The sequence below is a fragment of the Antechinus flavipes genome, chromosome 5 (genome assembly GCF_016432865.1).
Source record: "Antechinus flavipes isolate AdamAnt ecotype Samford, QLD, Australia chromosome 5, AdamAnt_v2, whole genome shotgun sequence".
NCBI classification, from domain to species: domain Eukaryota; kingdom Metazoa; phylum Chordata; class Mammalia; order Dasyuromorphia; family Dasyuridae; genus Antechinus; species Antechinus flavipes.
In genome coordinates, this window is record NC_067402.1 from 71,930,281 (window position 1) to 71,954,503 (window position 24,223).

Sequence of the window (24,223 nt, forward strand, 5' to 3'; positions counted from 1 at the left end):
ATTTACATGAATTCTATCAACATTTTCAAAAAACACATCTAAATGCTAAGACTTGAACTGCTTTCCTAACTGTACAAAATAGTAGAAGAATTGGTGAGTTTTCAAAAACTTATAAACAAACTTTTTATTTGTTTGACTTTTTCATGAATATATGGTAACTAAAAATCATTGTGTTCAATAGCCTACAAATATGAACCCTGAAAAGCAAGAGGAATTCAAATGCCATTATAGCTTATTTGGTATCATAATCACCTTACTAAGCATCCAGAATTGTGATCACTTATATGTAAACATTCCAGTTGAAAGAAAACTTAAGATGTAATTTTTTAAGATTATAAAGACTTTATTCTTGCTTCCTTTTATTTGCAAGAAAGTTTCTTAAACAGTAATCTCATAAGAGTACAGTTATTAAAAAACCAGCTACTTAATAGGAGTATGAATAAATTGCAAGTAAAATTTGGAGACACATAGCCAATAGAAAAGTAATCAGGAATGAAAATTATGAGCCAGAATTTAGGATGAAGTTCAAAAAATATTATCCACTTAATTCAATTTCATACAATGTTTTATGAAAGTTCTTTATTTTAAATTGTTTATACACACACACACACACACACACACACACATATAACCAATGGTTTATACCTTCAGCAATCCCCATTCCTGAATTCCTTTCTCAATCAGAAATTCATACCTAATTAAAATACCTTAAGAATAAATCTTGGCATTTAGACTTAGAACAAAAAAGCATCAATATAATTTATTTCATCAATTTATAGGTGATTTATTTTATCTATAAGATGTCTTTTGGGAAATGAAAGGGGTGATTCATATTTTTGATTGATCTGATTGAAGAATTCTTTGTGTGGAAACTCCTTCCACTAATGCATTTCAGCCAAATTGCCTTTAATTTATAAATTTAGAATTTCTTGGAAATACTGAGAAGTTAAATGACTTACCTATTAACTTATAACAGTGCCAGAGGTAGGGCACAACATATTCCAGGCTGTTGAGTTTCAAATTTAATGCTATTGGTATGAAAATCCCTAAAGACAAGGGGAGAACACTGCTGATGATCAGGTTAAAATCTTGTACTGATTTTTTTAAAAAAAGTTCTTTCTTGCAAATGAATTATGGAAAAAGACAAGAAGACAATTATTCTTAAAGAGATTATGAAAATTAAATAGTTGGATATATAGTTCAGTTTTGGAAACATTGTGTTTCAGATATCTCTGGGACATTCAGTTGGAAATAAATTAACTTCTATAAGCCATAGTATCCTCTTCTGTTAAAAAGCGACAGCAAGCAACCTGTGTATTAAGCACCATGCCTAAAATCAGGAAGACCTGAATTAAAATCTTACCTCAAACACTTACTAACTCTGTGACCCTGAGCAAGAACACTTCACATACACACACTTACATAAGAGCAAATGAGATAATATTTATAAAATATGCTTGTGCTTTATACATAATTGACATTATATAAATGCTTATTTCTTTCTCCTCCACTCTTCCACATCTTTTTGTAAGCCCCTTTCTGGAATTAATAACTAACCTGACTTCAGCCTATAAAATGGATGTCATGAACTTTGTATGTCATATGTATGACATAAAAGACTTAATTAGCCTCTCTTAACACCCAGCTCATAACCATTGCTGAGAGTCTACTGAATTGCATCCCAACATATTGTATGCTTTTATTTACTTCCATCTGATAAGCATTTGTTGATCTACTGTCTTAATAGTTCAACGAATAATAAAAATGTGAAAAAATGTTTCTAATTGCATATTATGGCTGTGTGATTTTTCTTTTTTTTCTTTTTTTTTTTTTTTTTTTTTGGTTTTCAAGCTGCTTTCAAAGAAGTTATAAATGATGACTTTCTTAGATACTTTCCACTTCTAAACCCTGTGATTCTGGATTCCAATTCTTATCCTTAAAGCTTCTAATGGAAGCTTCCTCTGTGGAGATGTTGGCAGGTATATTTCTTGTTTCCAAGAGAGTTTTGATGATATGGACTACAAGTAGAGAGACTACAGAGTACATTCTATGAATTATTCTATAACTCATTCTGGTCACTTAAACATGAAGGAAAGAAGCTCTTTGGTTGGTTTCAGGAGCACTGAAAAGTGCTTGTCAATTTAAACAATCTCAGAGGCACTTAACCATCAATGCAACCTATACTTATGAGTCAAACATGTTCAGTAAGTCCATCATTTTGGCAGGATCAGCAACTGCGTTTATAGTCAATGGCTTCAGTACCCTGAGGAATTAGTATTGAGAAAGACCTGTAAAACCCTAATTCAATGGTTGCTGAGAGAAGGACCTATTTGGCAATTATGTCAGCTTAAATATTAGCTTGGTAGGATAGATGTTATGTGCAAACTGAGATAAATTGAGCCTTTCCACCACGTAGACTAAAATGATACAGGAGAGAATATGCATCTAAGGTACTAAGGGAAATATTTTTTCCTTGTTTTAACTTCAAAGTAAATATGCATTTGCAAAATCCAAACTTTGTTTAAATTAAATTAAGGTGCTAATTATTGATCCTTAACTGTGGGGATAACATACCTGATGGGCTCTTAAACTGATGTTAGTAGAGAAGAGGATTTCCTTGGAGTACTGAATACCCTAAGGGGGAGATTAGCAGCCTGGCCCTGATGAAGTGGTGCCAGGGCTTACTCTCCAACTACAACTTTCCTGTTTAAAATGACAAGCCCTTATGAAAAGATGTTGCTAGTCAGAGAAATGCAAATTAAGACAACTCTGAGATACCACTACATACCTTTCAGATTGGTTAGAATGACAGGGAAAGATAATGAACAATGTTGGAGGGGATATGGGAAAATAGGGACACTGATACATTGTTGGTGGAATTGTGAATACATCCAACCCTTCTGTAGAGCAATTTGGAATTATGCTCAAAAAGTTATCAAACTGTGCATACCCTTTGCCCCACAGTGTTACTACTGGGCTTATATCCCAAAGAGATTTTAAAGAAGGGAAAGGGATCTGTTTGGCAAAAATGTTTGTGGCAGCCCTCTTTGTAGTGGCCAGAAATTGGAAACTGAATGGATGCCCATCAATTGGAGAATGGCTGAATAAATTGTGGTATATGAATATTATGGAATATTATTGTTCTGTAAGAAATGACCAACAGGATGATTTCAGAAAGGCCTGGAAAGACTTACATGAACTGATGCTGAGTGAAATGAGCAGGACCAGGAGATCATTATATACTTCAACAACAATACTATATGATGATTAATTCTGATGGACATGCCCCTCTTCAATAATGAGATGAACCCAATCAGTTCCAATAGAACAGTAATGAACTGAAGCAGCTACACCCAGCGAAAGAACTCTGGGAGATGACTATGAAGCACTACATAGAATTCCCAATCCCTCTATTTTTGTCCACCTGCATTTTTTATTTCCTTCACAGGCTAATTGTACACTATTTCAAAGTCTGACTCTTTTTATACAGCAAAATAGCTGTTTGGACATGTATACATATATTGTATTTAACTTATACTTTAACATGTTTAATATGTATTGGTCAACCTGCCATCTGGAGGAGAGGGTGGGGAAAAGGAGGAAAAAAGTTGGAACAAAAGGATTTGCAAATGTCAATGCTGAAAAATTACCTATGCATATATCTTGTAAATAAAAAGCTAAAAAAAAAAAAATCCCGATTTTCTATCCCAAATCAAACTCTTAAGTGAACACACTTGTAATAACAGAAAACAACATTTAAAAACTTCAAAAAAAAAAAATGACATGCCCTGGCCAACACTGGCTTGTATGTGTAGTTTCCACAATTAGAAAGTGATGTTCTTGTGTTATCTATAGGTGTATACAAATTCTAAGTACAGCTGGTTAATGGAACCAACTTTGCAGAAGTTTTTTGCATACTTTTTAGTATTTGCCCACAGGGTAGGATTCCCACCTACCATGGTAATCAGGCTAGGGTAGGGAAGCAGACAATTTTTATAGTGCATTTTCTAACTCCTTTCTTATACCTGGAGGCAAGCGGTGTGATCCTTAAAAGGTTGTTTAGACACTCAGAAGGCTACTGCATCCCACTGCTGCTTCCAGTAAGAGGATGACCTTATGGACGGGATCACTTGTGTGCAGTGTTGTGACTACTCTCAAGGTCTCTGCATCTGCTGTTTTGTCATTCACTCATCATCACAAGACTTTGAGATAGTATTATCTCCTGCCAGGTGATTTTCAAAATTTTCCCAAGGCAATTAAATGAATGTGATTCAATTTCCTGGCATGGCACTGGTACATCGTCCAGGTTTCACAGGTATACAACAATGAGGTCAGCACAATGACTCTGTAGAACTTCAGTTTGGTACTTGATCTAATACTTCTCCTCTCCTACACTTTCCTCCAGAGCTTCCCAAACTCTGACAATGTGTGTGTCTACCTCATTAAAAATATGGACATCCCTGGAAAGTACATAGGGACACCTTTAGTCATTCTGATCTTTATCTTGCACTGGACCCAGACAGAAATGTATGCTCGTCAAAAAGACTATTTTATGGAAAATAACATTGGTAAAATGCTCACAAGGTGTTTAGAAATAATGACACAAAGATGCTCTCTAGTTCTCTCTTAAGAACTTTGGAATTGATTGGATGCCATGGGAGTCATATATACATAATTTTATCTGCATATTTCACTATTTTCATTCCATCAACATATCAAAATACATATGTTATTTCAAGGGCACTGTGGATATTTTCTCTATATATGGTATAGCTAAAACTACATCTATGTGTGTGTATGTGGCAATGATGGTGGTTGTCCTTTGTTCTCAAAGAGGACCAAAATGATATCACTATGTTAGTCAAGTTAGTATGCCCAACTGTGGCTTTGCTTACATTCCTTCTACCCATAGCTTAGAGACTGGTTTCAGTCCAGTTGACACCTGAAACTTTCTAGGATAGACTAGATGATCAAGAGAAGGCATTAGACAGAAATTATGATGCACCTAATATTGGATAAATTTCTGGAATTGAATTTGGGAGAGAAGCCAGTTCAAATTCTACCTTTGACACTAATTATGTGACATGGGACAAATCATTTAATTACCCTTAGTCTGTTTCTTCAATAGTAAAATAGAATTGTTAATGCTAATTATAATAGCTAATAATTTTTCATGTATACCATCACATTTTTGTATCTTAACTTACTTGAAAACAAAAATCTGGAGCGTATCACAAGGTTGTCATAACATTTAAATAAGATGATGTAAAGTGATTTGCAGATTTTAAAGTGTTGTGCATTTGGGGTATGATGTTCTGTCTCATGATTTTGTTTCTAGCAATGGGTCATAAGAATTTGTTAGGGAAAAGGTTGAAGTTATTCTCTGTGAGATTAAATTTAAAAGAGAAAGACTATATACATTTTGAATCTAATTTTGCTTAAATAAGGATAATTAGCTCACTATTCATAATGGAATGGATGCTTTAATTTGGTGAATCATTTTTATAGTTTTGATAATATTAACGTACTATTTTTGTTTCATTTTTACTTATGATTTTAGACAGAGCAAAAATGTAGGATTTTAAAAGCTTCAACTACATTAATAATCCACACTCTGTAGCTAACTCACACAATAAGGCTTCATGCTTTATTGTATGGCTCATTGACATGGTCCAATGCACCATCTCATGTGGCGCCATTGTGGTCCTTCTTGTCAAAGGCAATTTCCTTATTTAAAAAATAATGCCTGGCATGTGGTAGCTGGTCCACAGCACGCCAAAGAAAGATAGAAAGCCATGGATCAATTCTAACTTTTTTATTCCATTATAATGATTATAAACTTCTTAATCTGCTCATTTTATTAGGATTCTGTAGCTTACAGTTGATATGGGTTGGAAATGATTCTTTAAAAATTTGGGTAGCAGGAAAACAGACATACTTTTATGATTAATAATAATAATAATAATAAACAATTGATGAACTAAAGCTATTTGGCATGAAAAAGTTTTGTATGGAAAGTTAGTTATTAGAAATTTTAAGGAACAATACATTTTATTATCTGAACATAGATAACATTTCTTCATAAGTGTACAGTGACAGAGTGGATAAAGAATTATCCGAGGAGGCTGGGAAGAGCTGGGTTCAAATCCTATTTTCAACACATATTAGCTATGTGACATTAAAATGAACCTCATGTTATCCTAGACATTTTTCTAATAATCTAAACTTCATATCAATCCATGATAGAGAAAGCTTCCTTCTTGTGAATTTCCAATAACAATGAAATCACAAGTCTGTTCTTAACAAAACAAATCCCAAAGAAGGCATTTTTGTGTAATGGTTTAAGGATCATAAAAGAACTTAGATATATTTTCCCCATTTGAGCTTTTTTTTTAACCAAACCTACAAGATAGGAACTATTTATGTCTCCAATTTGTAGATGAAAAAATTGAGACCCCCTTAAGTGGATAAAGTTATGTATCCGGAATCTTCTGACTCCAAGTCTAAGCAGTCTACTTATTTTGATATACCTCAAGCCTTTAAAACCAAGATTAGAAATACTAATTGGTATGTTACCTCTTCAGATGCTTAAAAGTCATCTTTCCCTAACATCATTTTGCTATTTATTCACTCTTATGTCATCAGTATGCTAGGAGTCATACAAAACACCCCATCATGAGAGTTCCCCATCCACCCAAAAACTCATAAAGCTTGTGGACAATAAAGTACATATACAATTAGAATGCATTAAAGCTAGTATGGCCAAAAATCAGGCTTGGGTGTGGACAGATGGGCTGGTCTCATTGTAAAGGAAAAGAATAGTCACTGGACAAATTGTCTGTTCCTTTCTTTTTACATGAAATATATGCTGAGAGAATGAGAGGAAGGTTGCCATCTTTTCAAGTAGATCTCCTGTGGAGGATTTGTGGAAGAGCATAGCCAAAAGTTGCTCAAGATGGGCAAGTGTTGTTGACAGGAGAACTCTAATCACAAAGATATCCAGATCCATTTTGGTTTGGGGTCTAGAAGATTTTTATGGAAGACAGTAAGATTGTGAGACCTGTGGATTTACAAAAAAAGTTCTGTGCAACAGATGAATGGAAGCAGAGAGGTCAAACAGGAGACTGTCATAATGGTCTACATGAGAGATGTGGAAATCCTCAGCAAGGATAATGCTATATAAGGGGAGAGAAGATGAAGGATGAGAGACACTATTGATATTGAATTGTCATTGCATGTATGGCTTATGATGATCTTGTATGTTGTTACACTTAAAAATAGGAGAATCAAAAGTAAAGACTAATAGAATCTTAGGCATCATGGAATGCCCAGTAGGGAAAATATGGTCCATCAAATAGGTCTTATAATTATACAAGATAAGTGGTTATATACTTCATCTGTGCTAATCTAAAGTATCTATGAACAATGGCTAGCCCATGAATGAAATATTACTAATAATGCTGACAACAGGAGTTCTTGCTCTTTTCCCAGTTAAAGACTTTTTTTGGAGGGGGAGCAGAAAGATAACATGGTGGATAGAGTGCCAGAAGTCCTGAGATGAAATTGGGCCTCATACATTTAGCACTCACTGGCTGTATGACTTTGGACAAGTCATTTAGCTCTGATTACCTTATCCAAAAAGAAAAATTTTTCCCCTCTTGATCGTAACTTGGTTTTCTTCTTGGACAAGCTAAATGTAAATAAATAGTTAATTTTAAAGATAGTCTTTTGGAGGGAGTAGGAAAAAAATAGAACATACTACCATCACCACAGACCTCCAGTCTCTCAAAATATCATCTTAGTAATTGCCAGAATTATGGTTTGTGGCTACCTGCTGCATTCCTGGGTGCTCAGCTCATGATCATTGTGGTGTCAATGTTGAATATACCACCTCCAATCTGTTTTTGCAACTGGTACTGTACTGAAGCCTCACTGTATCCTGTCAAACCTAATAAAAATACATCTTTTAGGAGAGAGAGCTAAACTGGATCTACACCATAAGGGAGATATGGAGATGTGGTTGAAACTCCTGCCATTAAAAAGAAAAAGTGGCAGCCCATCCCAGTGACTGTCAGATATTTTCAGAAGCAACACTGTATAGCTTTGATTTTTAAGGACATGAAAAAGAAATCCCCAGGGATGATCAACATTACAGATATAAATCAGTGTTGAGTGATACCATGCCCTCTCTGATAGTCTCAGCTTCACTAAGAAATATATTCTGAATGAGGTCTAGCATTTTGTACCATATCCATCTGAATGCAGTATTGCCAGTTGCTGCTGAATGTAGCATTAGAGATCCAGTGGCATTCAGCAGATTTTCCCACAGTACAAAGAGGCCAACTATTTCAGTCAATAAGACAATAAAGTTCTTTTGGCTTTTCAGCAAAAGACCGACTCACAACGCCTGATCAGAAATTCAATGTTAATGTGGCGATTCCCTGGGAAAGTCTGGCAGAGTAGTCAAAAGGCCAGTTGTGACTTTATGTGGGTATAGGAAAAGGGGATACTTTGAATTCTGTCTGGTGGAGGTGTAAGGAATCCCTTTGTCCTTGTACTCTTGTAAAAAGTGACTACATGGAACATTGAAGATAGACAAGTTGACTTCATTTGGTTTCTCCTTCTGATACTATTTAGAATCCCATGGAAAATAATACTTGCTGTTCCCCAAACATGACCCATATTTTCTGGCCCCTGTATCTTTATTCATATTTATTCATCTTTATGGAATAACATTTTCCTCCATCTTCTCCTAATATCCACCCATTGTTTAGAGTCCAGATCAACTGCCATCTCCTCTATGAAGCCTTCTCTAAGTACTCAAATTTTAATTGTTCTCTTTGTATTTCTTCCTCTCTCCCTCCCACTCGCTCTTTCTTTTTATTTCCCTCCTCCTTTTCCCCACCTCTCCCTATTCTTCTGTTCTTTTTCTCCTTCCCTCTCCACATATACCTTGTGTTAAAGTTATTTATATATACCACATCCTCCATCGTGTAACAGAAAAAAGATTAAGTTCTGTAACCAAATATGCTGGTTTAGAAACCAAGTAGTGACACTTGTTAGCTATATAATTTTAGGTAATGATGCAATCTCATCAGGAGTTAGAATAGATAATTTCTCATATTTTTCCCACTTTAGATCTTATTATCTTCTTGTTACTTAACTCTAATATTCATCATCTACTTATTCTTCTTTTGTCTGCTACAGTATGTTGCATAATTATTTCTGCTTAATACCTCAATCATTAGATTTCAGTTTTATAATTTCTAAAATGTGGATAGATAGATGAGTTAGACAATCATTCAGGTCCATTCTAGTTTGAATATTCTATAATAACTGATATGATTGTTGAATAGCTGAGTATACACATATTTCTCTTAGGCTGTATTTCTAGGGCAAAGTGATATGAATAATGGTGGATCTATGTAAATATTCAGTCAATACTGGTCTCAAATATGTGTTTCCTTCTAAAGTTCACTTTTGCAAGATATAGAAACAATGTCAGTATCAAAATTTGAAAACAGAATTATTTGAATGATTTCCTAATGATTCATATGTCTTAAAACATTTTGTGAACAGAAAAGAAAAGTGATAAATGACAGGAAAAGAAAATGATAGTTATTAGAGAGGATGTAGGAAAATTGGAAATTCAAGGAACAGTTGGTACATTTATGAAGAGATCCAACCATTCTGGAGAGCAGTTTGGAACCATAGCATAAGGGGTATAAAACCATGCATGCATTCCCTTTGATCCAGCAATACCACTACTAGGTCTGTATCCCAAAGGTACCATAAAAGGGGAAAAAGAACCACAGACAAAACATATTTGTGGCAGTTCTTTTTGTAGTGGCAAAGGATTAGAAATTGTGGGGATGTCTATTAATTGGACAATGGCTGAATAAGTTGTGGTAAGTGAATTCAATAGAATACAATTGTTCTTTAAGAATCTTTAAGAATATTTCAGATTGATGCTGAGTGAAATAAGCAGGACCAAGAGATCATTCTATACTTCAACAACAATACTATATGATGATCAATTCTGATGGACCTGGCCATCTTTAGCAATGAGATGAACCAAATCAGTTCTAATGGAGCAGTAATGAATTGAACCAGCTACACCCAGTGAAAGAACTCTGGGAGATGACTAAGAACCATTACATCAAATTCCCATTCCCTATATTTTTGCCCACCTGCATTTTTGATTTCCTTCACAGGCTAATTGGAGTCTGATTCTTTTTGTACAGCAAAATAATGGTTGGGACATGTATACTTATTTTGTATTTAATTTATCCTCTAATATATTTAACATGTATTGGTCATCCTGCTAGGAGAGGGTATGGGGGGAAGAAGAGGAAAAATTGGAACAAAGGTTTGGCAATTGTCAATGATGCAAAATTACCCATGCACATAACTTGTGGACAAAAAGCGATAAATTTTTTTTTAAAAAAGAATATTTCAGATTTTAGGCAGATTTCAGAAAAACCTGGTATTTCACAAAATGATGCTGAGTGAAGTGAGCAGAACCATGAGAACATCATACACAGTCACAAAAACATTGTGCAATGATCAAATTGTTAAACTTAGCTCTTCTTAGCAATACAGTGATCCAAGACAATTCCAAAAGACTTGTGATAGAAAATGCTATCCACATTCAGAGGAGAAAAAAAAAAGTTGAGTCTGAATGCAGATTGAAGCATGCTATTTTCACTTTTAGTTGTTTTTCTTTGTCATGGATTTTCCTTTTTTTCTGGTTCTTCTTTCACAACATGACCAATATGGCGATATGTTTAACATGATCATGCATATATAACCTGTCTTGGGGAGGAGGGAGGAAAAGGTGGGAAGGGGAAAATTTGTAATTCAAAATCTTACAAACATCAATGTTGAAAACTATCTTTATATATAATTGGATAAAAATAAAAATCCTTTTAGATACCGAAAATACTTTGTGATCTTAAAGATACTACTCATCATCATATCAAAATCATAAGAAAGTATTATTAAGTATCTCCATGCATACAGATCTATGCTAAATATTGGAATAATTCCAGGCATTATAATATGGGTATGTACAATCTATTCAGGGTCATGAACCAAAGAGAACTAAATAATTTAATTAATTTCAGACTCGTGTGGTCTGCAAATATCATAAAGCCAACAAGCAGGATACTGGAAATGCTTTGGATTCTTCTTGACCATCATTGAGACAATTCACAAGATTCAAAAAGCAAAATAGTATAGGCCAAAGAGAATTTGAACTGTCTGAGTCACAATGAAAGCAAAGATTTTTTTTTTTCCCCAAGTGCATTTCAGGCCCAAAGATCTCTCATAGCTGAGATTGATGCCATTGCTTAGCCATCCCAATGGTTCCATTACAAAGTTTCATTGCAAAGATGAAAAATAGGTTTTTACTCTTGAAGTCTATGCACTTCAAGTCTGGAAATTTCCACCAGACTTAGTAGTGCCAACAGGCCAATATAAGCATATTTGTCAAAGCAAGAGAATGAAATGGCTCTGTTCTGAATTCTGACTCCTAGAATATAAATGGGAATGGACCAGGATATATCTTTTTGCCAATGTTGATCCTGCCACCGTGGCTAGCAGATACAAATACAGAGAGCAATCAGGGGAGATAGGTTTTTCTTACCTTTATTTCCAGCCCTGAAATTCGCATAAACAAAGCTCTTGAAAGACCTGTTATTTGCCAAGCCACAGAGGTTTGAGCTGCCTCAAAACAATAGACTTGGGAAAACACAGATGTGCTTTCCTTCCCACCGAAGCTAAGAAAGTTTAAACTGTGTTTGTTGTTATTGTTCAGCAAAAAAACCAACATGCATTTTGCCAATTACATGTTCTCTTCATTTTTAACTCATGTAAATGTTAAAGGAAATGTCACACATGTGTTTCTAATTCACTTCAATTTAACTAATCAAAACTTGTTTTGGTAGGGCTTAATTGACTTTCAAGAAGCTTAACAAAATCAGCTTTTCAGGCTTCTAAGAACAAGGAAATCACATTTTCCCAGATACAAATTGGATATCCCCCAACCCGTAGCCCCTTTCTGTAAAACTTGTTGAAATAGACAACCAACCTAAAAAAAGTCACCCTGTCTTACCTTGGAAATCTGGCTCTAGGCTAATTACACACTGTTCCTTCTCATGCAGACAAAGTTACAGTAAAACTAGAATATTTGGGGTTCTTGGAAAGGGCATTCTGTTTCCTTTCTTTGTAATTTTTGCAATGTAGTCCCTTATGCCTATACATGTGTATCCTAAGTACAATATAAGCATTTTGAGGACAAGACCCATAATAGATGCTTTTAAAAGGTTTGCTGATTGACTTATTAGAATATTATACATTTTTCAAAAACCCTATATTTTCTTTTAAAAATCTCTTAAGTTTTATATAAGAAGTTAGATAGGTTAATCCAGAACATATGGAAATTTTAGAGTAAAAATACTATGAAAATGAACTGAGGTACCATATTTTTCCTGTACTTTACCAGAAAAGGCATAAAGATTCTGGGATTTCTTTGTAGCTTAGCAACTCTGGGTTTTGGTGATGATTACTCTCTGGATGGGAAGAAGGAAGGATAAAACAATTGTTTTTTGAAATAACTTCATAAATATAGTCTCAAGCAAGTTAGGAACGAAGATGATGATGAAAATAATAGCTAGCATTGATATAGTACCTAGTATATGCCAGATACTGGGCTAAGGACTGTATTAATGTAATCATATTTGATCCTCACAGCAATCCTAGGTGATAGGTATTATTATTATCCTCATTTTGTGGTTGAGAAAGCTGAGGCAATGGTTAAATGGGCTTGGGCAAAGTCAAATACATTTGAAGTCAGGTCTTCTTGAAACCCATTTTTCTATCTATTCTGCTATCTCATCGGCATTATAGATATGGTCATATAGAATTTAAGTGAAGTTATTATTTGAGCTGCTTAAATGTGGTCCATAAGGTACCAAAAATGTGCTTTATTTGGCAAAGCAACTACACAATTCATATCATAAATTGTCCTGGCCCATATACAGAACTGTATATGATGTCTATGAGTATGGATTAAACCTCTTCATAGAATGGTACATTGAGAAATGGAAGAAACTTTGATAGTATTCTCATTCAAATCTCTCCTTTTACAAATGAAGAAATTGAGAACTTGAGAGAGGATGTCTGCTATCAAATTCAGGTACCCTAATGTCAAACCAAGTGATTTTGTCTACAGTTTTTTTTTCTAAATATATACTATGTTTATGCTGGAGAAAAGCCTTTTTTAAGAGTCATTGTGAAAGGGTAGATAGAGGTCTACCTTTTAAATTCAGTAGATGTAGCTTTAAATTCTAACTTTTACAGACTTGTTATGTGACCATGACCAAGGTACTTATTACTGCCCCGGACAACACTCTACTTAAGATTCTAATTTAAAGATGAGTTACTCTAGTTTATAAGGGGTTATTTCATTGGCACCTTCAATATAAAAGAAGTGATATGTTTACCAAAATAAATTTAGATGCCCTCATGAATAAACACTATGTCCTCTTCTTCCACCATTTCCTTTTATTCTTTTTCTTCTCTGTTTCTTTTCCCCCTTCCCTTCTCTTTTTTCCTCTTTTATCTTTCTTCTTTCATTTTCTTTTCTTTCCTTTTCAATCTTCTTTCTCCTAATCTTTCTTCTTTTGCTCTTTTTATTTCTCCTTTTTTTGAGCCTAGATTCTGGAGAAAAGAGAAGATTCTAGAATAAGAATGCTACTCTGTAGTTGCCTGCATTTGATTTCTAAATATGTTAAAGAAGCAAATCAGGGGAGACATTTGAAGCTTAGAAGAGACAGAAAGAGGAAAAAAGAAATGTAGTGATCCAAAATTGAAAGTTTTATTTAAGTAAGAAAAATCAGAAAGTGCTATGGGATCCTCTAAGCAATGAAATACCATATAAGTTATTATTCTAATCAAATTTTACTGAGTTTGCCAATACTCAGACTAACTTCTAAGAGGATCTTAGTTCAAAAATTTGGTCTATTCCATGTTCATACAGGTTAACAGGAGTCTCATTTCATAGAGTAATCTTAAAGTAGGTATTAACATATTATGAGCTTTTCAGGAATTCCTTCTGCTGATCACAAGCTACCTCATGATATCACAAAAACATCCAGAGGTGAGGACTACAGTCAATCTCACACAAAGAGGTTTCAGTGTAATGCAACCTTATCATACAAGGTATTTCATTCAAACATCAAAAGAATATTTCATAACTGGTTTCTACCACTGCACTACATTGATATCCTCCCAAGGTTGGAAGGAGAGGAAAGGGTTAAAAACCCCCAAATGGTGCTGAGAGTCTCTGAAATCCAAAAATTAAACAAACTTTTTTGCCATTCAGAACTCATTTGACATTCAAACTCAATTTGCCATTCAGAAATGTTTTCCTTCCATTTCATATAATTGACTTAAATATATTAATAGATATTGTGGTACAATGGGAAAAAGTGTTGGGGCTGGAATTAGGAGATCTGGGTTCAAATCCCAATTAGTATGACTTTGGCTTCTTTTCAGGGCCTCTTCTCATCTGCAAAATAAAGAAATTAAACTTCAATATCCCTTCCAATCCCAAAACGATGGTGCTATAATGCCAAGAGCACAAACATTTCATTTATAATCAAGCATTTTTAATATTGCATTGATAAAACTTAGAAGCTCCATAAGAACATAAGCAAATTTGATTGTCTAGTACATTTATTGAAGCTTAGCAAACAAAAATCAACTAATCATTAAGTATTTATGAAGAACTTGTAATGTTTCAGGCACAGAACCAAAGTTTATGGGTATACTTGGAAAGGCAAAAAAAAAGTTCCTGCCATCAAGGAGCTTAGATATAATAGTACTTAGGGAATCTCTATTCACTCTTCTGTAAAAAAGAAAATAAAAACAATGAACAAATTTAATAAGTCCTATTGGAGTTTTTTCATTGGCTTCTTTGATATAAAAAGAAATGATAAATATTCTTTCCCTTTATCCCTCTCCTATTCCCTCTTTGAAAAGGCAAGTAACTTTATATATGTTATGCATGTGAAGCCATGCAAAACAGTTCTACATGAGCCATGTTGCAAAAAAAAAGTCAAAAATAATAAAATATAGAAGTTATGCTTCAATGTGCGTTCAAGTGCCATCAGTTCTCTCTCTGTAGGGGATGACATCTTTCAGCATATGTCCTTTGGATTTGTCTTAAATAATTGTATTGTTCAATAAAGCTAAATCATTCAAAACTGACCAATGTCAAAAAATTTTTTTTCTGGAAGCATTATGCTCATTGCTTCTTATAGCATAATAGCATTCCATTATAATCATATATCACCTTGTTCAACCATCCTTAATTAATAAATATCCTCTCAATTTCCAAATTCCAATTTTTGTCAGCATAAAAAGAGCTTCTATAAAAGTAATTTTTCTGTATCTTTTCGAGATACAGACCTATGAGTATTATTGCCATGTCATAGCAAAATTTCTTAAACAATTGGTTGTGACTCCACATGAGATTGCATAACTGAACTGGAAGTCATGAAATTATGATTTATTATCAGTAAATATTTGATTTGTATATCAATTTTATACATCCAGGGTCATATGAAAATTTCTCAGACAAAGAGAAGTTGAAAATAGAAAAAGATTAAGAAGTCCTGGATCATAAAATATGCAGAATTTTGTAGTCCTTTGGGCATAGTTCCAAATTACTACAAAATGGTTGGATCAGTTCACAACTCTACCAACTAATGTCTCAGTTTTCCCATCTCCCATCCAAGATATTTCTTATTTCTTTTTCTGTCATATTAATCAATTTAATAGTTGTGAGATGGTACCTCAGAGTTGTTTTAATTTTCTTTTCACTAATCAATACTTAGAGTATTTTCATATGACTTTATATAGTTTTGATATCTTCATCTGAAAACTTCCTGTTATATCCTTTGATCATTTATTAATTAAGGAATAACTCATGTTCTCATAAATTTAACTAAATTCTTTATAAATTTGAGAAGTGAGGCCTTTATCAAAGAAACTTGCTGTAAATCCCCTTCCCCTTCCAGTTTCTTGTTTTTTTCTTTTAATCTTGGCTGAATTGGTTTTATTTATGCCAAAAGTTTTATATTTAATCAAAATTATCTATTTTCCATCCTTTAATGCCATCTAAGTTTTGGTTGGTCTTATATTCCTTTATCTATAGATTGGACAAATTTTTCCATTCTCTCCTAAATTTGCTTATGATATATCACTCTTTATTTCGAAGTCATGTATGCATTTTGGCATTATCTTGGTATAGTTTGTGAGATCCTGTTTTCTAGCTTCCCAGCAGTTTTTATCAAATAGTTAGTTCTTGATCCAAGAAACTTGAATCTTTGGCTTTATCAATACCTCTAGCATGCATTATTATATATTCTTGCATACTTAATTTGTTCTACTAATTGACTACTCTCTTTAAATATCAGTAATGTTTTGATGATAATTATTTACAGTAATGTAAATATCAGTATGTTTTGATGATAATTATTTTATAATACAGTTTGAGATCTGGTAATTTAATTGGTATGGCACCAAATAAGTTTTAAAAAAAAAAAACTTAAGTAGAATTGTCATTTTTTATTATATTCATTCAGCTTAGACATGAGCAAGTAGTATTTCCCCAATTATTTATGTAGATCTGGCTTTATTTGTTTGAAAAAGTGTTTTGTAACTGTGTTAATGTAATTCCTGTCTTGGCAGGTAAACTTCCAAGCATTTTATATTGTCTGAAGTTATTTAAGTGGAATCTCTTTTTCTGTTTCTTCCTGCAGAGGAAATTCTGATGATTTGGGGGAGTCTAAGTATAGCATTATATCATCTGAAAAGTGATGATTTTGTTTTCTTATTGACTATTCCAATTACCTTTAAATTATTTTCTTAATTGGACAATTTCTAGTACTATATTGGATAATAGTGGTGATAAATGGACATACATGTCATACTTATTCAACCCTGATCTTATTAGGAAGGCTTCTAACATCACTATTATAGATAATCTTTGCTGACGATCTTAGAAAGATAGTACTTATCATTTTAATGAAAGCTTTATTTATTGCCATGCTTCCTGGTATTTTTAAGAGGAATGAGTATTTTGTCAAAAGGTTTTACTGTATCTATTAAGAAGATCATATGATTTTGTTGGATTTATTATTGATATCAGTCATGCTGATAGATTTCCTACTATTGAATTAGTCCTGCATTTCTATCAATTCCACCTCATTATAAGGTATGATCTTTGTGACATATTGCTAAAGTCTTCTTCCTAATATATTATTTAAATTTTCTTGCATCAGTAGTCATAAGGGAACTAGGTATAATATTTTTTTCTCTGTTTTTGATCTTCCTGATTTAGGTATCAGAATAATATTCATGCCAGAAAAATAATTGGTAAAACTCCTTTTCCTGTTTTTCAAATTGTTTATATATTATGGGAATAAATTATTCTTTAAATGTTTAGTAGAATTCATTTGTGAATTTATGTGGTATTGGTGGGTTTTTTGTTTGCTTCCTTTCTGAGTTCATTAATCGCTTGTTCAATTTCTTTTTTCTGAAATAGAAATATTTAAGTATTCTACTGTTCTGTCAGTATTTATTCATTTCACTTATGGCACGTAATTGGGCAAAAAAGCAAAAAAAAAAGTTTTACTTTCATCTTCATTGGTCATACATTTACCCTTTTCAATTTCAATACTGGTAATTTCATTTTCTTTTTTTTTTTTAATCATTAGCCAATTATCCATTTTTTTATTCTTGAAACTCATTCCTACTTTTATTTGTTAGCCCAATTATATTTTTAGTTTTAGTTTTAGTAATCTTTATTTTGATTTTGTTTCAGGATTTTAACATGTTTAATTGGTGCTTTAAATTTTTTTTCTAGGTTTTTTGCTGTTATTGAATGCCCAACTCATTGATCTTCTCTTTCTTTTATTGATGGAATCATTTAGAAATATAAATTTTCTCTTAATTATTGTTTTGGCTATATTCTATAAATTGTGGTATGTTATCTTATTGTTGCAGGTAATTTGAATGAAATTATTTATTGCTTCTATAATTTGTTTTTTGATCTACTAACTTATTAAAATTAGATTTTTTTAGTTTCTAATTAATTTACATTTCTGTTGCCCTTTATTGAAGAAAATTTTATTAAAGTATGTCCTGAAAGGAATATGGTTAATATTTCTGCTTTTCTGCATTTAATTGTGACATTTTTGTGCCCTAATACATGGTAATTTTTTCCCCAGGTGTCATGTACAACTTTGAAAAAGGTATATTCCCTTTCTTTCCCATTACATTTTTTCCCAGAGGTCTGTCATTTATAATTTACCTAAAATTCTATTCATCTCTTTTACTTCTTGTTTGTTTATTTTATTGTTAGATTTATCTACTTCTGAGACAGGAAAATTGAAGTATCTTCTTCCATATTTCATTAAAATTTCCTTTAAGAATTTTTAGTTTTTCTCTTTTCAAGGAATTCTTCGTTAACAAGTAATTGGGTGTCTTTTCATAATTTTCTGCCACCACACTCATCTCTTTCTCTAATTTTTCCTCTACCCCTCTAACCTCATTTTTTAATAAAACAACTTTGGGCTTATCTAGGAATTCTGGTTGAACTTATGTTCAATTCATATATTTTTGATGCTTTCCTTGTAGATGTTTTGACTTGTGTTTTTACTGAGATTGTGTCTTGATCTTTCCTGTGATCATAATACATTTTTATGATCAGTGTTTTTGTTTGTTTGTTTGTTTTTGATTTACTCCTTTCTCTAGCTTATTTTGACTGTATGTAAAAGTTGGGTTTTATTCCCAGGGTGGAGGTGTTTGTTCCTTAGCTTCAGGATTTTTGTGCTTTTGTTCCAGAGCTTGCTCTGGGGTTTCTAAGTTTCCAAGTTGCTATGATCCAAAGAATGGTAGAGTCATTGTTGTCCTGGCCTATGATCTGGTCTCTACCCAGAAAGAGACTTTATTCTCCTCTAACTACAAGTGCTAGAATTTTTCCTGGCTCTGGAATTGTGAGCAGGTTTTCTGCTCTTCTATATACACAAGCATTAGTGCTCCTCTCTGTCTTGGACTTGGGATGGGGCCTCTTCTTCCTTGTGAGTGATCACAAGCACTTTTCTCTTTCTTGTAACTGTAACTTGGCCTACTACTTTCCTATAGTTCCAAGCAATAGTGTTATAAAACAGTAATTAATGCCCTTCCTCCCCTGAAGATGCAAGAGGTTGTTCTCCTCTTGGACCTGGAACTGTGACCCAAAATTTCATATGGGAATTGCAATGGAGTCCTTCACTGAGTGCCAGAAAAGGGTCTCCTATAAGATCCTCCAAAAACAATTCTTAAAGACCAATATCACTTTACTTTTTTACTTACATTAATTTCCCACAGAGTCAAAGCAATCAAGTTTTTGCTCATTTGGATTCAACTGATTTTCCAAGAAATGAAGGTGACTCCCAGATCAGCCTGAGTTCATTCATAGTAGAAGACCATTATAAATCTAATTGACTGGGGAGTTTCACCTCAGATATAATGCATGATAATCATTATTCATAGTCTTTCTAAGTTTCCTTCCATCTTACTAGGTCCCCTACAGGTGTAGGGGAAATAGAAAATTCCCCCTAGGAGAATTTTATATTCCCAAATTAGAATCTGGTTTGTCATTAACTATGTATCCAGGCCTCCCAGTAAATCTACATGGGTTTGCTTGGAGGTCCAAGCTTTCCTCTTTTCAGACATACTGTTCTTTTTCTTATTGCCTAAAATATTTGCCCTTCAGTGTGACCACACATAAGAGCCAAAGCAATGAGCCCTGTGACCAGTAATTATCGAGTGGTTCCAAAGTCTGCACTAGCTGAAGGCAACTTGGCCCAACCAGAGATTGAAGTCTGTGAGCTGCCTTTAATTGAAGGTGATTGCTTCTGCCTAAGTTTCCATTTCCCCTCACAGGGATGAATCACTGTAGCTCTTGTCACAGTGGGATACAATTTTGACTCTGTCTACCTATTTCCTGGCCAAAGAATTAGATGAGCCAGAAAGCTGCAAGCCTGGTTCTTCTAAAGGCAAGAGGGAGGTTTCAAGGTAACTATACTTCCACACAGTGATTCATTCTGGTTACACAGTTAGAACATTTGTTCTGAGGCCCCTATAAGCCAGTGCATAATAACTCCTGGCCAAACAAGACTGAGAACTGGAAACAGAAACCAGATGCTTAGATCCTGGATTTACTTCCTCCAGGAAAGAGCTTAGGAAGAGAGAGCGCTCTTTATGAATGTAATCCTTTAATAGGGAAATCAAACAACATGTCTGAGTAGCTAATTGTAACAGGAGTTTTTTTGTTTGTTTGTTTGTTTTTTTGTTTGTTTGTTTTGTTTTGTTTTTAACTTCTTTAATTTTCCCATTTTTCTCAAGCAGCAAATTGATTTGACACCATGCAGAAGGTTTCTATAGCATGTGTCTAAAGGGTTGAAAGGAATATCTGTGTTTCATTAGCCTCTGAAAACTTAGATGTCTGCTTAATGTGTCCATATCTGTAACCTTCTGGAAGGAAGGGATTCAGCTTTGACCTAACATCTGTCTAAGCCATTATCTACTTTATAAATTTTGCATTGTTCCAAATAGCAGAGAAGATTATGCTTTCCATAAAGACAACCCAATATTTCCTCTGAAAATTCAGATTGGTAGAAAAGGGATAGAATGGACTTAATGTTCACCTTCACGGATGTATTCCTCAGTGATCAGAAAGGAGGTGTGTAATGGAAGACAAAAAGCAGGAGTGAAATAGATGTTGGCAGCAAAAATAATGGGGTCTTTGAAGATTTCTGTCATACCTATTTCCCTATTACATAAGGACTATTGACCTTTTCCTCTGAGCACTCCCTAAATAAAAGAAAATATAATGTAAATCTTCTCCAGTATACTCAAGAACTCCTTGGCTAGAACCAGAAGGAATTGTAGAGACTTAGAAACATCTCACTTAACAGATGGAGAAAGTGAGGGTGAGAAAGTTTGAGTGATTTTTTTTCATTGTCATGCAAGTGACCATGAATGAAATGAAAAAAATAGAGTATGAATCCCAAGTCCTCTGACTTTGAATCTCAAACACTCTCCCTTCTACCATAATTTTCTCCAATTTTCTCAAAATGTATTTTTTCACTTACTCATTCTTCTCAGTGCAAAAAAAAAGTTGATAGACTTAACAATCTTCCAACTTTGGCGATTTGGGGCAGGCCTTGTGGGATGGAGCACTGCTTGGAGGGACCTTGGAATTGTGGTAGAAGGTTACCAGAAGTGGATAAAAATCAGAAATAGAGAATATAGAAAAAGGAAAGTTCATCTCCCATTTGAGTGAAAAGTGATATGAATTTAAAATCAAAGGATCTGGATTTTGCCCCTTACTGTGTTTTCATGGATAAGTACTTTACTTATCTTTGAGTCTCATTCTCCACATTTACCAAAAAAAAAAAAAAAAAAAAAAAAAATGGTGATCTCTGATATCCCTACAAATTTAGAATCTATGACCCTAGGATTTCCTTTTTTTGGGCCTAAATTTTGATACATGGAAAGGATAAGAACATGTTTTGTGCAGTCTAATTCAGCATTCCCTTAAATGTTTCTCATAGTGTTTCTACTTTTAGTTTTATTGTGCCAAAGAATACATAGTTGGTTTCTTTACTCATTCATCTTAAAAATAAGCTTTTTTTTCCCTTAACTGAGGGGCTTTGTCCTCTGGATTTTTTCCCTAGTTCCCCCTCAGAAGAGGGTGTTGAAATGTGATCATAGCATTCCAGGGGTAGCCTCATCAGATCATCTCAAGAAATGTAATAATAGAATGCTTATTTGTGCATAGTCAGGATAGAGTTTTTGTTATTGCTGTTAGATTCAAGGGAAGAGCTAGAACTTTTTTCTTGTTTGTTTTGTTTTCAATGTACACTCCAAGTGCCTGCCCTACCCCTTTTCTCCCTCCTCTCTCTCTCTCTCTCTCTCTCTCTCTCTCTCTCTCTCTCTCTGTTTCTCTGAGAGTATAGGTAACTGACTTGAAAATGTTCTTCAGACAAGAGACTGGAAGATAAGTTAAACTGGGGAATGAACTAGTCAAAGGATAATTTTAGCAATAAAATGCATCCCAACTCAGCCAATCCTACAGATCCTCTCCCTAGGTGAGTAAATGAATAGAAAGAATCTATTCAACAAATTCCTTCATCAAATATTTATTAAGCCCCTACCACCTGCAAAGCATTGTTATTCATAAAGTTTGGAAATAAGCAGTGCCTGGGGTGAAAATTGACAAAGTGGGGGGAAAGCATGCTTTAGATTAATTTAACTTAAATGCATAGGCCATTTCCCAACCACTAGGCAACCACAGGGCTTTTAGATACATTAGTGTGGTTTTGTGAAGAACTAATGGGAAGAGGAAGCTACTCTTTCAGAAAAATAGCAAAGGGTTTATTTTCCCATATTGAGTTTTTTTTGCCCTTTTAAAAATATATATTTGTCCTACATGCTACTCTTTCTAAGAATCTTGAAGAGTAAGTTTGTATTTCTGACTTAACAGAATGCACACTAAATTAGTTCAATCCACTATGAACAGGGAACCCCTTGAATTAACTACTTCTTGCCTTTAAAACTTCTGACAAGTCTTTATATGTTCCAGGGCTCAAGTTTCCTTATGTGTAAAATTATCTCACTGAAACCTTCATGTTTCTTTTCTAATATAACAATATGATTCTATTTCAGTTGACATCAGCAGGCATTTAGTAATCACCTGCTGCAAGGCATTAGATGTAGGTGGCATGAAGGCAAAATTAAGTATTTAAATTGAGGCCTTCAGTCTTAGATGTGGTTAATAGAGGAATTGATCCCTGGGACAAACAGGCAGAAAGTTCTGATAGAGGTCAATTTAGCTCCATGGTCCCACCCTTTGGGGAGGTTCCACCCAGTGCCTGTCATTAACATTGATCAATATATCCATGAGTAGAACTACCATCTCCTAAATCAGTACTCTTTGTATCTCATTGTTCTATAAGCTTGTGTTATATTTTTACCTTCTTTGTCATGTACTTAATCCATCTTTTAATGTACACAAAATGATTTTATGCTAGAATTCTATTCTTATGGGTGGCTATCCTGTTGTTTCTGGATATATCCCTTCTGTATCTTCCCATTAAGCAGTCACAAGAACTTGTGATTCAAAAGGATAAGAGTCTCAAATATCATCTCATTCTATCCCCTCATTTTACAGAAAAAAGCTAAGAACCAGAATGTAGTAGAAAAGAAACTGAGAGTAGTTGTGTAGTTGAAGGATCATATGTCAATTCCTGAACCTCTGATTTCTAGTCTAGAGATCTTGATAATTCATCACAGCTACCTCCTGCAAAAATAGGGTTAGTAAGTCATCTGAAAAAGTGGTCAGCAATTCAGTTCAGCTCCATTCAATTTAATAAGCATCTAAAAATCTTAAAGTATAAACATAGAAGTGATATTTCTTTAATATGATCAAAAGTATTTTGAAAATCAATAGCTAGTTTTGTTTGCAACAGAAAAACACTGAAAGTTTTCTTAGTACAAACCAGTCAATGGTACTTCTCATCATTATTTATTTGACATAATTAGATGAATGAAAGAATGAAGACAACTACTGACCATACCATATAAAACTCATTTGACAGAAGTGAAAATGCTAGCTTAAAAAAAAGAAGGCAGGAAGGATGCAAGAATTTACTCTAAATACATAAAGGGCTCTTATATGGAAGAGAACTTATACTTGGCAAAACAGAGATCAATGACTATAAATGGAAGTGATATATATTTAGGCAAATAATAATAATAATATTGGTTCATAAAATTAGTTCTACTCAAACATGAAATGAGTTGCCATGAAAATGATGATTTCCCTTTATGTGAAGTCTTGAAAATAAAACTTTTTGTGAAATTACTGAAGGATGCTCTGTTAGACTGTCAGACTATAAGAACTACCCCTCAGGTGCCTCTTATTTTTCCAGAATCTGGATTCTGGGGAGTCTCATGAAATATTTTGTTTCAAATGGATTAATTTCTGTATATACCTTTAGTGTTGGTGCTAAAGCCTTGTTGCATTGCTGTTTCCTCTAAATCCAAATTCACTCTAAAACTGGAATGTCCTCTGTCTCATTAAATATATAGTCATCGGAAAAGA